The sequence below is a fragment of the Cucurbita maxima genome, unplaced genomic scaffold, assembly GCF_002738345.1.
Source record: "Cucurbita maxima cultivar Rimu unplaced genomic scaffold, Cmax_1.0 Cma_Scf00147, whole genome shotgun sequence".
Taxonomy (NCBI): Eukaryota; Viridiplantae; Streptophyta; class Magnoliopsida; order Cucurbitales; family Cucurbitaceae; genus Cucurbita; species Cucurbita maxima.
The window spans coordinates 123,407-140,913 of record NW_019272163.1 but is presented as its reverse complement, the minus strand read 5'-3'; the positions used below and the strand labels follow the sequence as shown (position 1 = coordinate 140,913).

General features: G+C 38.8%; 1 long non-coding RNA gene across 1 annotated transcript; it reads right to left on the bottom strand.

Annotated features, from left to right (window-relative positions):
* Nucleotides 1-11,185: 11,185 nt before the first annotated feature.
* Nucleotides 11,186-12,301, bottom strand: LOC111473713. Its single transcript, XR_002715752.1, has 3 exons — nucleotides 12,205-12,301; nucleotides 12,018-12,108; nucleotides 11,186-11,209 (listed from the first exon to the last, which is right to left on the bottom strand). It is a non-coding gene; the product is annotated as an uncharacterized LOC111473713 (long non-coding RNA).
* Between the last annotated feature and the right edge of the window lie 5,206 nt (nucleotides 12,302-17,507).

The window sequence follows — 17,507 nt, the reverse complement described above, 5'->3', positions numbered from 1 at the left end:
ACAATATTATCAATGCTGCAGGTTTGTTTCCAGTATTACATTATCTATTAACTCTACAAATTCTAATCCATGGATTCTCAATAGTGGAGCTACGAATCATATCGTATCCAAAGCTTCTGTTATGATTGAACCAAAGGCTGGCACCATATCTACAATAAATTTTCCTAATGGAGGGACAACACATGTGTCACATACTTGCAATGTTTCCTTTAATTCACACATTAAATTAAACAATGTTTTATGCGTGCCTTCATTCAATTTAAACCTAATGTCCATCAGCAAACTTACCAATGACTTGAAATGTTATATCACCTTCTATCCTAATTCTTATGTTATGCAGGACTCAGCTAAGGGGAGGATGATTGGCTCGGGTAAACAATTTGGAGGTCTCTATCATATTTCTCCATCTCCAATCAAATCTTCAGCTCACCAAGTATCTCAGTCATCTGATTTGTGGCATTTACGCCTAAGTCATCCTTCTTTTTCTTGTTTTAAATTTCTAGCTGAGTAATTGCATCTTAATAATGCTATTTTTTCTCATAACGGTAGTATTTGCCCATTAGCAAAACAAACTAGGTTGTCTTTCCCAATAAGCTCAGTAACAACCCATTCTGTCTTTAATCATTTACATTGTGATGTTTGGGGGACCAATAAAATTCCAACTCATTCTGGTTTGCATTTTTTCTCACTATTGTTGATGATTTGTTAATGAACTTTGTTAAATTCGTTCAAACTCAATTTCATACTATTATCAAGATAGTTAGATTAGACAATGTGACTGAGTTCATATCTTTGCAACCATTTTTTATTTCTTGTGACATTGAATTTCAGCGTTCTTGTGTCTATATTCCACAACAAAATGGAGTCATAGAACGCAAGCATCGTCATATGCTAAATGTAGCTAGGTCTTCTCTCTTTCAATCAAAAGTTCCACTTAATTTTTGGGGAGAGTGCATTTTAACTGCTGTTTATCTTATAAATAGAACATCATCACACTTGTTATCTAACAAGACACCCTTTGAAGCACTCTACAAACGACCACCTACATTTCACCATCTTAAAGTTTTTGGTTGTAAGTGTTATGCAACTGTAGTACAACCTAAGCAAAAATTTGAACGTCAGGCAATTCCTTGTGTTTTCGTAGGATATCCTTGTGGTCACAAAAGTTACAAGTTGTATGACATGCAATCTAAAAAAAAATTTATCAGTCGTGATGTTAAATTTTGTGAAGATGATTTTTCATTTTCATCAGCTTCACAAACTTTGAAATTAGCTCATTCAACTCCCATTTTACCACTTCATGATTCATCCTACTCAAACATTCATTCTATTCCACCCTCCACCTTCTATTCCTTCACCTACTACTTCGTCGTCTACTTTGTCTTCTATTCCCTCTCCAGATTCACCCACTAGTTCTAATCTTATCCCACCTGATACATCAGTTCTACTCCGATGTTCTACACGTACCAAACAGCTTTCAGCTTGTTATAATGATTATGAGATGTTTTCTAGAGCCAATCATTTAACCTCTAGCTCAAGTCCCAACACTGGCACTAGGTATCCTCTTCATCATTACCTTTCATTCTCTCGATTTTCTCCTACTCAATATACTTTTCTAGCTCTTATTATAGCCCAGACAAAACCTAAAACCTATGATAAGGCAGCTGGTGACCCATTATGGCAATAGGCTATGAATGATGAAATTGCAGCTTTGGAATGTAATCATACTTTGTATCTCGTTCCTCTATCACCTGGCAGCTATTGGTTATCATTGGGTGTACAAGATTAAGCACAACTCTGACTGGTAGCAAAGGGATACACAAATGTTGAGGGTGTTTATTACAAAGAGACATTTTCTCCTGCAGCAAAACTTGTTTATGATAATTTGTTGACAGACAATGATCTCAAAGAAATTCAAAATCTCAAGACTATTTTAGTCGAGAAATTCCTTATAAAAAATGTAGGGAATTTGGAATATTTCCTAGGCATTTTATTTTCTAGGTTTAGAAAAGAAATTTTTGTCTCAAAGGAAGTATACTTTAGACATTCTTCAAGACACAAGTCTTACAGAAGCACGTCGAGAAAAATTTCCTATGGAGCAAAACCTGAAACTTTCTTTAACAGAAGAAGAGAAGTTGAATGATCCAAGTAAATACAAACGGTTGATTGGCAAATTAATATTTATCCGTTACTAGGCCTGACATATTTACCGCATTGGGAGGCAGCTCTTCGAGTTCTGAGATACATCAAAGGTACTCCTGGTCAAGTACTTCTACTACCATCTGAAAATACCTTAAGATTACAAGCATATTGCGATTCAGACTGGGGTGGTTGTCAAACTTCCAAACAGTCTATTTTTGGGTTTTGCATTTTCCTTGAAAATTGAATTATTCCATGGAAGTCTAAAAAACAAACCAATGTGTCCAGATCATCAGTAGAAGCCGAGTATCGAGCTATGACAAATACTTAACTTGGTTAAGATACATTCTTCAAGACTTGAAAGTTCCACTGTCAGAACCATCATTATTGTATTTTGATAATCAAGTAGCATTACACATAGCAGTCAATCCAGTTTTTTACGAACATACGAAACACATAGAAATAGATTGTCATATAGTTTGAGAAAAATTACAAGCTAGAATCGTCAAACCATGTTATGTTTCGACTAAAATGCAATTGACAGGTATTTTCACTAAAACTTTGGGAAGACATCGATTTGTTTTTTTGAAAGACAAGTTAGGTGTGATTGACATATTGGGTGTGATTGACATATGCTCTCCAACTTGAGGGGACTATTAAGATATAATATTTGGAGAATATATTATAATAAGTAGTTGTGGAATATATTTTAGATATTCGTAATCAGTTAATATTTTTTCGTTTATTATTTGATTAGTAGTATATTTTATTTTATTTTCAAGATTTAGTTAGTTTATATTTTTCCTTATTGTTAGGTATTAGTTGGTAGCTCGTATCTTATTTAAACATTGTGAATATTAATGAAGATTGCGCTTTCGATCCCAATTCTATTTCTCATTCTTAAAAGAACTCCAAGTTAGAAACAGAACTAATGGGCCTATGTACTTACAACAAAAACAAGAACAAGAAAAGAAAGAGTGCGGTATCCTAGCAAATCAAGGACACGATTAAGAGCCTGTACTCCTTCCTTATTTTGCATTCTTTTTTTCAGGTAATAAGGAGCTAGTCGAGGTTGGGAGCCGACTCTAGAGCAGGTGTCATAGAGAAGCCTCACCCGTGGTCTTCAACCCACTCGTTTTGAAATGTTTTGTGTTAGTTCCTTATTTTGTGTTTTAACTATGTGTTGTGTTTTAATTACTCATGTATGACCACTATTTTGTTTTAAGTAATGTTATGTTTTAAATACGGTTTGTTTTATTTTGTGAAAGTTTACCCATCTTTTTGGAGTATCGAGTCAACCCGGTCCTTACATATGATGACCAGATAAAAGGCCCGTTGGGCTAGGTCATGAGACACTATGAAAATTAGACTAGGCCCGAACGACCATAATATAAAATTAATTTCCATATTATACTTTTACATTTTTAATTCAAAATTTTAGAGAGCAATAACCGAGAATGAATTTCAAGCATATATTTTTCAATTTAAAAAATAACACGTTATGAATCACGATTCTATTTTTATTATAAACAATTTAACAAACTCCTTCTCACAAGACTATATGTTAAAAAAGAAAAGAAAAAAGAAGAAGAAGAAAGAATTAGAAATACAAACAAATGAGTTAGTTTATTTATTTATTTATTTTTGGGTTATTGCCGATCAACTCTTATCTTCCATTACACTCTTTTTCAACTATAAAAAGTGAAACAAATCAAGCACAAATGTGTTCATACCATCTCTTTTCCTCTCCCATTTCGACCATATGAGTTTATTTTCAACACTGGTACTTTCTCTCTTAATTTTATTGTTCTTTGCTAACCAATTCACTACCATCGAAGGATCATTCATCCAAAACCCAAATATTATTGTCAAGATAATAAATGCTCTAAAATCTAAAAATTAGCTCACAGTTCACGGAAAATCTGGCGATGATGACTTGGGAGTCCACAAGCTGACACCTTGGGCCAGCTACGACTTCAGTTTTCGTCCAAACAAATGGGCTCATTTCATTACTTTGATGTCTACATAGAAAAGAGAGATAGAGATAATTGTGAAAGTAGTCTATGTTCGCGGAATGTTAGTGAGGAAAATGTTTGTATGTGCAACTATAAAACCGATAATTATTATATTTGCTACAACTGGTCAGGTGAAAAAACCATATATCCATAAATTCGAAAGTTTGATTTTAATATTGAAATGAATAAATGTTTTTGATATGTTGTTTATGTGGAATTTTTTTTCTTTTAAAGCTTGATATGATTAGTACGAATGAAATATAAACGATGTTAATTACCTATCGACATAAATTATAATATGAAAATTTGTTAACTTATTTTGGTCATGATTGATAATCAAAACAACTCTATGAGATGTAACATTGCATTAGAAGGATTTTGACGTAGAGTAAATATAAGGTAGAGGCAAGTTGGTTAGAGTTGTTACATGTATGATTGGTTTCTATATAAGTCATATTGGGTTAGTGACAAACCTTGTCTAAAGTCTAATGAAGCCATAAAGTTAGTAAAAAAAAAAAAGATTTTTCATGATTGTGTCAAAATCGTGGCGTTGTAGGGTTGAAAATGTACGACTGAGATTGTATTCTTACTATTTATTTCACATACAGTTGTGCCCAATTGTCAACTGTATATATAACCTTCCCAGGTAGAAAGTGTGCCGACTTGGTCAACCTATTGACAACTACCTAGATCACTATATAACCTTTGGGCGTTTTGGGTAAACCTACTATGAAGTTCTTCGCTATGTTTTCCCACTTCCACTCCAGTATGCTTAGGGGCTGCAACAACCCCGCCGCCTTTTCTCTTGGAGTTTTCACTGGTTGACAAACTAAGCACTTGCTCACAAACCCAGCCAAATCCCTCTCCATGCTCTTCCACCAAAAGTGTTGTTTTAAATCTTGGTACATCTCAGTACCTCTTAGATGCATGGCAAATGGCGAGTTGTGAGCTTCCGTCAGTATCTCTTTCCTTAAATCTTCTATTGCCGGAACACATAAGCGTCCCTGATACAATAGTCCTTCATCCGATGACTTCGAGAATCCATCTACCAAACTTTTGTCTAGCTGTCCTAGGGCTTTTTGTAAGTTAGGATCCTCTCGTTGGGAGGTAATAATTCTCTGCCTATGCTAGGTTGTACCATGAGTTGGGCCAGTTGTGCTATGACTCCCTCGGTCACTACAACTATGTTGGCTCGCTCGAACTCTCTTTATACCCTTACTTCCCTTGTAATGAGGGCCGACGAGTGGACCGTCTTCCTACTCAAGGCATCTGCGACCACGTTTTCTTTTCCAGGGTGGTACTGGATATCTACATCATAATCCTTCACTAATTATAACCACCTTCTCTGCCTCATATTTAACTCTTTCTGGGTGAAGAAGTATTTCAAACTTTTGTGGTCGGTAAAAATTTGGGTTTTCTCTTCATACAGGTAATGTCACCAGATTTTCAGTGCGAACACTACAACGACCAACTCTAGGTCGTGGGTAGGGTAGTTCTTTTCATATTCCTTAAGTTGACGAGATGCGTATGCGACAACCTTGCCGTGTTACATTAATACACATCCCAGTCCTTTCATGGAGGCATCACTATAGATCACATACCCTTCTGAGCTCTCTGGTACTATGAGTACCGGGGCAGTTACCAATCTTCTTTTAGGTTCTGGAAGCTTGCCTCACAAGCATCATCCCATCTAAATGGTACCCTTTTTTTTGTTAACTTTGTTAAAGGCAAGGATATTTTAGCGAAGTCCTGCACGAACCTTCGATAGTATCCCGCCAATCCTAGGAAACTCCTTACTTCCGTTACCGTAGTTGGGCGTTTCCACGTTGTGATTGCTTCGACCTTGGTGGGATCTACAGATATATCGTCCTTTGACACCACGTGTCCTAGGAAAGAGACTTGTCGTAACCAAAATTCACATTTGGAGAACTTGGTGTACAACTTGTGCTCTCTTAGGCTGGTTAGGACTTTTCGGAGGTGTTGCTCATGTTCTCGGTCTATTTTCGAGTATATAAGGATGTCGTCAATGAACACGATCACGAACATGTCTAGGCATTCCTTGAATACCAGGTACGAACTCGTAGTGACCGTACCTTATCCTAAACGCTGTTTTTGGTACGTCTTTATCATTATCCTAATTTGGTGGTAACCGGACCGAATATCTATCTTGGAGAATCCAGTTGCTTCTCTGAGTTTATCAAACAAGTCTTCTATTCGTAGGCAGAGGATATTTGTTTTTTATGGTTCTCTTATTTAGCTCTCTGTAATCGATGCACAGTCGCATCAATTCATCTTTCTTCTTAACAAACAACACTGGTGCACCCCAGGGGGACACGCTAGGTCGAATGAATCCTTTATCTAGTAAGTCTTGCAATTGCGCCTTGAGTTCCTTCAACCCTACGGGCGCCATGTGATAAGGTTCTTTAGAAATAGGCCTAGTTCTCGGCTCGAGTTCGATGACGAAGTCGACCGCTCAAAAAGGGGGTATTCCAAGTAAGTGGTCCGGAAATATATTTGGGAACTCGTTTACTATTGCCACGTTTACTAGGGTCTTTTCCTTTCCTCTTACGTCTATAGCACATGCTAATATAGCCCATCCACCTTGTTGGACTAACCTCTTTGCTTTCATCATCGAGACTATCTTGGGGGTAATCCCGGTACTTGTGCCTTTAAATTTAAAGGTAGGTCCTGTCGGTGGTGAAAATTTTACTTCCTTTTTGCGACAGTCTATACTAGCTCGGTTTTCAGCTAGCCAATCCATGCCTAGTATGCCATCGAAATCCGTCATGTTTACCACCATCAGGTCAATGCTTAAAGTTTGGTTCACCATGATTACTTGGTCATCCTTTACTCTATCCCTAGATACTAAGTCTACCCCCACAGGGGTGCTTACAGACATTTCATGCAATAAGGGTTCTAATTCAAACCCTGCTTGTACAACAAAAGGCATGGAAATAAAGGAATGCGTGGAACCAGAATCAAATAAGGTAAAAGAGAAATGACCTAAAATGGATAGTGTACCTGTCACCACGGCGTCGGACCTCCCAGTGTCCTTGCTCGTTGATGCGTAGGCCCTAACTTGAGCTCGTGGTGGTGCTGGTTGTTCCGTTTGCTCTACTACTCTGGGCGGGTTTGCTTGTTCTGCAGCATTTCCGGCCGTGCAATTCACGGCGATGTGCCCCTCTTGACCACATATATAACACGCTCGGCTACCAGCCATGCACCTCCCACCGTGTAGTCTTCCATAGATAGTCCACCCTTCCTCTCTCCTCCCTCTAGCCCCATCTTGATTCCTGGGGTTCCTGTCAGTACGTCAAGGAGGGTGTTGTTCATTCCATCTAAGAGCGGATCTGTTATTGGAACGGTGCCTACGTGCTGTTGGTGGACGGTCAGAGCCTCCTGATTCATGAGGACACTTCTGCTCAATTACTACTGGCTCCTCACGTCGTTTCTCGTCCTTTGGTTTCTCTAAAGCCTTGGCAGTTCTCTAGGCTTCCTCATAGGTCTTTGGGTTGAATGCCTCCAACATGCGGCGGATTCTTGGTTCCAGACCCAATATAAACTTCTCTGTCATCTTTCCTCAGTGTCCACCATGGACGGCGCAAATCTCTTGAGTCTCTTAAACTCTCAGTTGTACTTCTCCACTGTGAGTCCACCCTGTACCAGGTGGGCGAACTCCTGTTGTCTTTTAAGTCGCTCTGACTTAGGATAATATTCTTTAAGGAAGGCCTCCTTAAACCGTTCCCAATTCACAGGTCTCCCTTCTGGTTTAAGAAAGGTTTTGTTATCTCTCTACCATATCTCTACGTCCTTTTGTAAGACAAATGTTGCACAGGCGACCTTTTGGTTCTCTAGGCACTCCATAGTCTCAAAGGTGGTTTCTACCGCTGCAATCCACATTTGGGCTTCTATAGGGTCTATTAAGGAACTAGTGAATGGTCGAGGGTCATATCTCTTGAAATCCCTTATCCAGTTTGAACATCTAATAGGTTGTGGAGGGTTTGCTGGGACGTTGGCTTGAGCATTGGCCTGTGCTTGTGCCTGCACCAGTGCCTGCGCCTGTGCTTAGGCCTGTTCCTGAGCCTGTTGTAAATTGGCTTGCTGAGTGGTTACCAAGGTTTGAATTAGGGCTTGGATGGAGTCACACATTAACTTAGTGTTAGCATCTACTCTAGGCACCGGGGGTGCAGCTTTAGGTGCGGCTTGGAGTGGTAGGGTAGGCTGGGTGGAGGTTCAGCTTGTGGTGGAGGCTCAGCTTGGAGTGGTGGCTCTAAAGGTGGTAGCTCAACTAGTGGTAAGACTGGGGGCGGTGTAACTGTTACCGACCCAGTTTCTGATCTTTCTCGAGGTGGGCCCTCGACTACCACACCTCGTCCTATTTCTCCACGACAAGGTCGTCCCCATCCTCGTCTTCCTCTTCCCCTTCCTCTTCTTCGTCCTCTTGGCATGGTTCTATAAACCAATATAAGGTTGCTTAAGTCTAAGGCCTTAATACTATGCATATATAATTAAAAATATACACATTATACGATACATCGTAACGCCACAGAAGTAAACACTCATCATGTTATTCATCATATCATACTCATTGATAATTACTTGAAATACCCCAAAAATTTCAATAACATCCACATCATGAGATCATGCTAAACATCACATAACTTCAGTAATATTAACATAAAATGCACGCGAATTTTAAAACGTTTCTCTTTTCTTATCTTATGCAAGGTGTACCTGACGGTGACAGCGAAGGTGTTAATATAACACATGCGAAAGCAATTTGGATCTTAGGAACTTTTAGAACATCAATTATAGTAAATAACTAGCATCTTCATAAGAATTAAAACTTAACGAGTTTGAATACTAACCTTTTGTAGTTCAAATTCCTTTTTCCTCATGAACCGGTTTCGAACCACCACTAGTGTCTTCTCCACAATCCTCCAGCCTTAGAACAGGATTGTGGAATCCGGTGAGTGACTAAACTTGGGAGGGATTTTGTATATATGAAGAGAGTGTTCGTGAGAGGTTTTTCTCAAGGTTTTTCACCAACAAGAAGAACTTTCATGTATTATGATCACTCTATTTATAGAGTCATGTTTGCATGTTCATGCAAATTTGAGATCACCAAATTTTGACACTCAAAATTCCACTCAAATTCGTGGGGTTTATTTGGCAAACATGCAAGTTTGGTTAAACCAAATTTTGACACCTCAAAATTTCACTAACATGAATTTTTCCATTAAATGAAGTCAACATTTTGACTTTATTTATTTTAATTCAATAATCCATTTGAATTATTAATTTCAAATTAAAGTAATATTAAATGATTAATTAAACTATTTACTTAATATTTAATATTAATTCAAATGTCAATCCCAATTAATTCCGACACATATTTGATTAAAATATTTAAATCTTATTTAAAGATCTCATATTCTCTCTTTTTGTTTAATTCGTAAATAAAACAAAAATGCGGTTAAATATATTGTATATATGTAGCACAGTCTCCCTAATTTGAATTCGAACACTTCGAACTCACTCGTCACACTGTTCTATGGTTTAGTCCATTATGAGCTAGCAGAGGGACCTAATGGACCTATAGATCATGGGCTCCAACGATCCAAGATTAACTGGTTAAACTCATTAACCTTGTTAACCAACATTCGTTAACTACTAGGACATTCCACTATAGCCTAGTAGTTGCACTCCCCTCACTATAGATATATTTCTGTCCATTTGAAATAATCATGATTAGTAAGTCGATCCTTCACAGGTTGTTCGTAATTAGAGTTTGGTCAATTTACCGTTTTACCCCTGAAGTTACTTCTTGTTCCTTATGTCTCACTGATCCTCTAATGAACAATTGTTTGTGGTCCAACCAATAAACCGAATCCCTCTCAGGCTAATGAGAGGGTGGAGCCCCTTGTTCAAGACCTGGAGTCAGTACTTAAGGGAACTACCTCTCTTCTATCCCTAAAAGTGGGGAGGAGAGAATTCCATCTTGCACCCATAATCCCTAGCCATTTACCCAGTCTTACCCCTGAAATGGGAGGCCTATTGAGTCGGTGAACTTGAGCCACTCTCACCCATGCAAATTTAAGAATAATTCCAAATAAATAGGAGTTCACGGTTAGCTTAGGATTAAGATAGAGTTACCTAGGTCATCGAATAAAAAGAAAATCAGTCTCAACAGTAAACGACATTATAAAGTGAGAGTGATTTTCTTCATGGTCCGATCTTATGCAATACTCATTGCATAGGACTTCCCCACTCACATGTCTCCACATGTAAAATTTAGTGATCACATTGTTTATATCATATACAAAAGTGGGACACATTCATAGTGTTCCCAGAATAAGGTACTCAGCCTTATCCTTATACTATTGATCATTTTACCTATATACTTGAACTTGATCAACTCTTATGTCTCTACATATAGTTCAAGTAATCATACTATAGCCAGAGTGTTCTTAGTTTATTGGATTTAGATTAATGATCGTAAAGTTCAATTTATTCAATAACAATCTTTACTGAATAAACAACAATAATAACTTTATTGAAAATAGAATATGTTTTTGTTTACAAACTATGAGTTTTATGACATAAAACCCAACAAACAAGGCATCGACGTTTGGACCGTGGAGCGTTCCAAACCTACATCGTAGGCTAGTCTACAAGATCTAAAACCTATAGCTTTGATACCAACTGTAACGACCCTAAATTTCCACATATCTAGAGTCGCCACTAATGTCTCATGCTCATCTCTAATGCAGAATATAAATCTAAGAATGCTCATCTTTATTAACGGAAAAATTTTAAACTTCAAAATACGTTCAAACATTAGAAAACATTGCCAAACTTACGTGTTTCAAACATCATGCTAGAGTTCAAAATAAGATAAAAATAATTACAAATTGAATAATTTAAATGAATGAAATGCAAACACCCTATCCTAACCAAGACTAGGAATTTTAAATATGCAACTATCTTATGCACGCGCCACAGTCTCTGATCACGATGTCGTCGTCAACCGTACATGGGTGCCTTGCCTTTACCTGAAAAAAACAATATGGCACACGACCTCAGTAAGTGACCTCACTATAGGGGCCATGCTAATGCAAACACATGCAATCATGAATTAGGGACCCATCTCTAATCATCTTAAGGGTGGTCTCTAGCCTCGGACAAATTGGATGTGTAGTACTTCCCTACACATGACTCACACGTGCGAGTATGAATCCCTAGGGCGCTCGCACACCCCCTAGACCCTCTGGTCAAGCTAATCTGTAGCGAAGTCCGAAGGTCAGCGGAACCCCATAGTGTCATGCACCTCATGAACACCCTCATCTGTGTGCTTTCGCACTTGTGCGCATTCGGGCTCATCATACGGTGCGCGTCCGCACTCATCATCTCTAGGGGAAGTAGCCTTATGCTTATGAACATACAATATGCATGAGGTCCCTTTAAGTCCAATTATACATCTCTTCTGACACAACCCTCTAGTCTCATCTCTTGGATACACTATGTAATACGTGCTCATGGATATTTACATTAATATCATTTTCATACTTTTAGGGTTGTGTCCTATGTCGATCTAACAACATGATGCAATATGGCAAACAACATCATAAGGCATGTTCAACATGGAAAACATCATCATGTTAATAACATCGTCATGCATACATCATACTCATCATAAAAGCCATTAAGTGCATCAAATATAACATGTACGTCATGCATCGAAACGTAAATAGCGTACATTTAACAGACATCACAACACAACGTCATACACACACATCGTCATACACACACATCATCATAATTCAAACAATCTTTAGCCTATCCTATAGTAAGGCCACTTACTTTGTTGGCCTTGGCCGAAGTACTCCCTAAATAGCTAAACGTAAGCTCCTGTTCCGTGAGAGTTGCTTCCTATGTTGCTGGGGTTTGTTTCCTATCACACCGTTCACCATTTTCCATTAGTATTTCACAATTAATTGACCTATAATTCAACCAATGTGAAATACGACTCTAAAATGGCCTCGGATACCTTAATCGGGGCCGAAAACAGATCCAAGAGGGTCGAAACAGTGGAAACCGGGTTGAAAACAGGTGAGCCGAGCCGAACAGCTGCTAGGAGCCACCGAAGCTTCACCGAAGCCCGAGTCGTTTGCGTCGAGCCGAGTCGAGGGACCGCCTGCGCCGCTGTGTGACACATGGCAGCAGAAGAGCGAGCCACGTCGTGCGGTAGCATCGGGTTGAAGTGCAGGTCGCAGTCTGGTTTGGGTTGTGGTCCAGGTCGCGGGCTGTGAAGGCTACTGGGCTAAGACTAATCGTTAGGCCTCGGCTTACTGGGCTGGGTCGCAAGTGTTTGGGTTGCAGGCCGACTCGATTGGACCGTGAGTCTGGTCTCAGGTTGGTTCAACTGAACCGTAGCTTCTGGGCTGGTTTGAAGTTTGGGCCGCTGTAGTTGGGCTGAGCCGAAGGCAGAGGCTGAGGGAAAGAATTGGCTGGCTCTCTCGGGTTTTGGGTTCGGGTTGACCCGAATCCGTGGATCTCATCTTCCTTGCCTGACTTCGGCCGATTTTCAGGCGAGTTTTCTCTCTCCTTCCCGCGGCATTTCTGTTGCCGATTTCGGTCCTCTTTCTTCCTTTTCCTCTTTATTTGTCGTCCTTCTTTCTTTTCTGGGAGTTTTGCGGCCTAAAATTTCCTAAAACCACATATCTAAGAACGATTAGGAAAACAAAATTTTCCGACCTTGGTTACCAACGACGGCGCTTACGAAAATGCACAACACGCACCTTGAGTTATTGTGCTTTCGTTAGGGATCCTTCTCGTGGTGGTAACTGATCATTTGGTGTCGGTTTTTGGGTGGTTTGGGGGCTCGTCGGAGAAGTTGGAAACTCACCGACGTTTATTCGAAATCTCTCTCTCGTATTTTCTTTCTTTTCTCCCTTTGTAGGTATTCTAATAGGTGCTGGGAGTCGTGGGCTGAAGGTTGGGCGTGGTGTGGCCGTTGTTTTGCGTGGGGTCCACAAAACTCGACGATCGCCGGAAAACTCACGAGTTTCCGGTGATTGAGTTTTTTTTTTCTTTCTCGGGTCGTTACAGAAAAGGCACTGGAAAATCATGCTGCGGGTCGAGCGAAGAAGAAAGGATCCAACGAATCTGGGTCACACCAAGATTGGTAAACCAAGGCCCAACACTAACCCGAGGCCCAGTCCATCTGCAGCGGCTCACGCCACAGCACCTTTACTTGCAAGCCCGCGATTCGATTTTGCAACCCACCTCTACAGCCGGTAGAAGCTGAGGCCCAACTTATCTCAACCCAAACTGTAGCCAGCCCGTAACCCGCGTCCCAATCCAACTCTCAACCCTAGGTCCACTAACTGAACCCAATCTGTTAGGGCAACCTACGTCTGTAGACGCGACCCGAAGTTGACCTGAGACCGTGACCCGTAACACGGGCCTCTATCCAAAGTTGTATACACTAACTTGGCCTACTCCTAACGTGCCACATGTCAACCTGAGGTGAAAATAGTCCCTTGGCTCAGCAGCTTGGCTCGTCTCCCGATTACTCTTCGGCTTATTTGGCTTGGGTACCCCTATTTCTACTGTTCCAACCCTCTCGAACCTATTTTCAGTCACGATTAAGGTAATTAACGCCGTTTTAGTGACGTATTTCACGTATTAGTTGGATTATTACTAATTTGTTAAATACTAATGAAAGATGACGAATGGTGTAATACAAAACGTACCCTAATGACATTTGGAAAAGCTCTCGAGGAACGAGAGCTAACGTATAATAATAAGAGAGAATGCCGGCCTAGACCAACCAATTAATAGCCTTACTATAGGATAAGCTAGAAATATTTTATGATGTATGATGATGTATGATGATTTATGATGACGTATTGTGAAGTATGTGAATTGTATGATGTACAACGTATTAGTTGTGACGTATGATGCCGTATTCGAATTATGTAATGATGTATGATGATGTACTTGCGTTATATGTTGATGTATGACATATTTGATGTGCTTGATGAATTTAATGGAATTATGATGACTGTGATGTTTTGCATGAAGTTAACCTTAATATCATGATGTTTTCCATATTAAGCATGTTTTATGATGATGAATGCTATGTTGCATCATGTCGAGAGATCGACTTAGGACACAACCTTAAGAGCATGAGTAATGATATTAACATAAATATTTAATGAGCATGTATTACTAAATGTAATATAGTGATGAAACTCGGGTTGTGTAAGAAAGATGTTTAAGATGAAAGCTAGAGGGACAAACATCAGGATACTTCTCCTTTATGATGATGAGTGTGGACAAACATAGTATGATGATGACGGTGATCATGTTGAGCATTATACCCAAGGGTCTGCTGAACACCGAACATCGTTACGCACAACTAGCTTGGCAATGATGGGTCTAGGGGAATCGAACTGCCTGGAGATTCACATTCGCATGTGTGGGTCATATATAGGGATGTACTACACGTTCGTAATTAGACAATGATGGGCCTAAGGGGGTGAACTACCTGGAGATTCACACTCACATGTGTGGATCGAATATTGGATTGTACTACACATCCGTAGTTAGACAATGATGGGTCTAACGGGGTGTGAACTGCCTGGAGATTCACACTCACATGTGTGGATCGTATATAGGGATGTACTACATATTCGTAGTTAATCCGGACTGGAGGCCACCCCTAGTATGAAATAGAGATAGGTCCATTTACAGATGACGATGACATCGCGAGTAGAGGCCATGGCACGTGCATAAGATAGAAGCATATTTAATTTTCTAGATTTAGGTTAGAATAGGTTTTCTCGCATTTTATATGTTTTAAATTATTTCTTATTTGTTTTATTTGTATTTTCTAGTATTATGTGTTGACCACGTAACACCATGGCATGTTTTCAAAGATGTAATTGTTTTAAATTCTCGAGATTCTGCTATAAATGATGTTCCTTTAAAGGTTATATTTCACATATGAATTAATCATAAGATGTTAGTAGCGACTTTGAGTAAGTAGAAATTTAGGGTCGTTACATCGTTTTTCATTAATAACTCACATTTCTAACTTAAATAAACTTAAACATGGAAATAAGACGCTATACTGAACTTAATTGCATTAATTAAGATCAAATTCAGCTCTGGGAGAGTAAAAAAAATTGTAGAAATCAATATCAAAATATCTATACGGAGTCGAATGACCGAGTTTTGAGCCGAGAAGCTGCACCTAGTCGAGCTGAGCCGTGTTGAGAGAACTGAGCTAAAGGCATCAATGTATGCATACATGACACATGTCGCTTTGGGGAGAAGACATGTGCATGAGTTCGGGCCGTTCTCTCAGGTGGTTCCCTTTGTTCGCAGGTTGTGGTTGGTACTAGGCTCGGTTCGGCTGAATAGTTACAGTAGGCGGAGCGATCAATGTTGTAGGTGGGCCAAGCATTACAAGTGGGCATCGGGGCTTTGTAGGTTGCTAGTGGCCAAGGCTTGGGTTTGTCATAATTCAAGCTCAAGCAACCGATTGTAATCAAAGTTTACCAAAATTTGACCAAACTCAAGTGTATGTGAATTTTCTGAAACTTTTCTCTCTCTTCTCAAGAGCTTATGGTCATTGACTTTTGATCCCTCCTTCCTTTTTCATATCTTTCCTCCCTCTCCCACGACTTCATGAAGCAATAGATGTGACTACCATTGCAGACTGTATTGTGTTTCGGTTTTCCAAAACACCCGATGCTCACTGAAAATTTTTCCCTATGAATATGATTTCCTTATGTCGATTTTTTTCTCTTTGCTTCCTTCTCCAACTGATGGAGATATCTTTTGTATAACAAGGGGAGATTGAGGGCGATTTTAAAACGAGAGGTGGGGGTTTCAGTTGCCTTCGTCGATTATGTTCATCAAAAAACTATAATGACCGTTCATCTTCTCTCTATTTCTTGGCATTGGGGAGGGTGTGTGGGTAGAGGGTGCAAGGACTAAGTGACTAGATTTTTCTTTCTTTTTATTGGTAACCATACCAATACAGTTGGAATTTGAAGTAGAATTTATGGAGACCACATTTTTTGGTAAACTTTAATAACAATCTTTGACATGATTAGTTCGAGTTCGAGATGTTTTGGCTAGATAATGAAAGTTAATCAATATGTTATAAATTGTAATAAGTTTTGATTTTATTTGGGTATTTGAATTAGATTTGATTGGTTATTTGGATTAGATTTATTGAGTTATTCGAATTAGATTTGATTGGGTTATTTGAATTCCATTTAGTCCTCATCTTATGGGAGATTTGATTCTATATAATAGCTAATTTTATTCTTTAACAAAATGAGAGATTTCTCCCTCCATTACTAATTAGTGATATCAGGATTTGGGAGAGTTTTGGGTGTCACATTGTATTTGTTAGTGACATATTTACTTGTAACACTTGATTTATTAGTGATTGGTTGCTACCCGTGGATGTAAGGGAACTTCTTCTCTCTGAACCACGTAAATATCTTGGTGTCTCTTTGTGTAATTTCGTTTATTGGTGTTGTGAGTACCTTTGTTCCGCTTTCGGCGCACAAGATAAGAATGCTGGGCACTGCATTTGAGGGGTTGGTGAGAAAGAGTTTTTCTTTATATAATAGTCAAACAAAATCCACGGGAGTTCTTAAACCAAACCATAACCTTTTCCTTTCTTTAGAAGTATGCTATCCCGATTGGGAGAGAAAACCCTAAGTTTTGGGATAAGTTAGGTATGATAGATAAATAAAGCCTAACCTAACCAATGCCCTCAATATCCCTTCAGTCTTTTGGTTTTTCTTTTAATAGAGTTTTAAAGTAAAAATCTATGTTTAAAATTGGTTAAAAATGTATCTTCTTTTCATTATATATACCTATGCTTCAAAAGGATCCAAAAGAAACCCAAACAAATTTTAAGTCCTTTAAAAATGAAGGCCATGAATAATCTCTATATGATTTTGTTGTTTACTTTTGCATCAATTTCTAATTTTTTCATTTTGCAAGTCAATATCCAGAACCACATTGGAAAGTGACGATTTTTAATAATCGAGACGTATCTTTACTGGTCCATTGTAGATCAGAAAACGACGATTTAAGTAAATAAGGGTGTTGCACCATGACAAATTATTCAAGAGACTATATCAAGTTAAGTATATCTAAATTTATGGAATTTCAAAACCTCCACACATTTGAAAATATAATATCCAACCTAAAGAAAATTCTAGACCCATTTTCATTTTCTATTTCAATTTATGAAAAAAAAAAAAAAATACTAAGTTTAAGTAGAAGATAATCAATTTTATTATTGAAAAATTATAT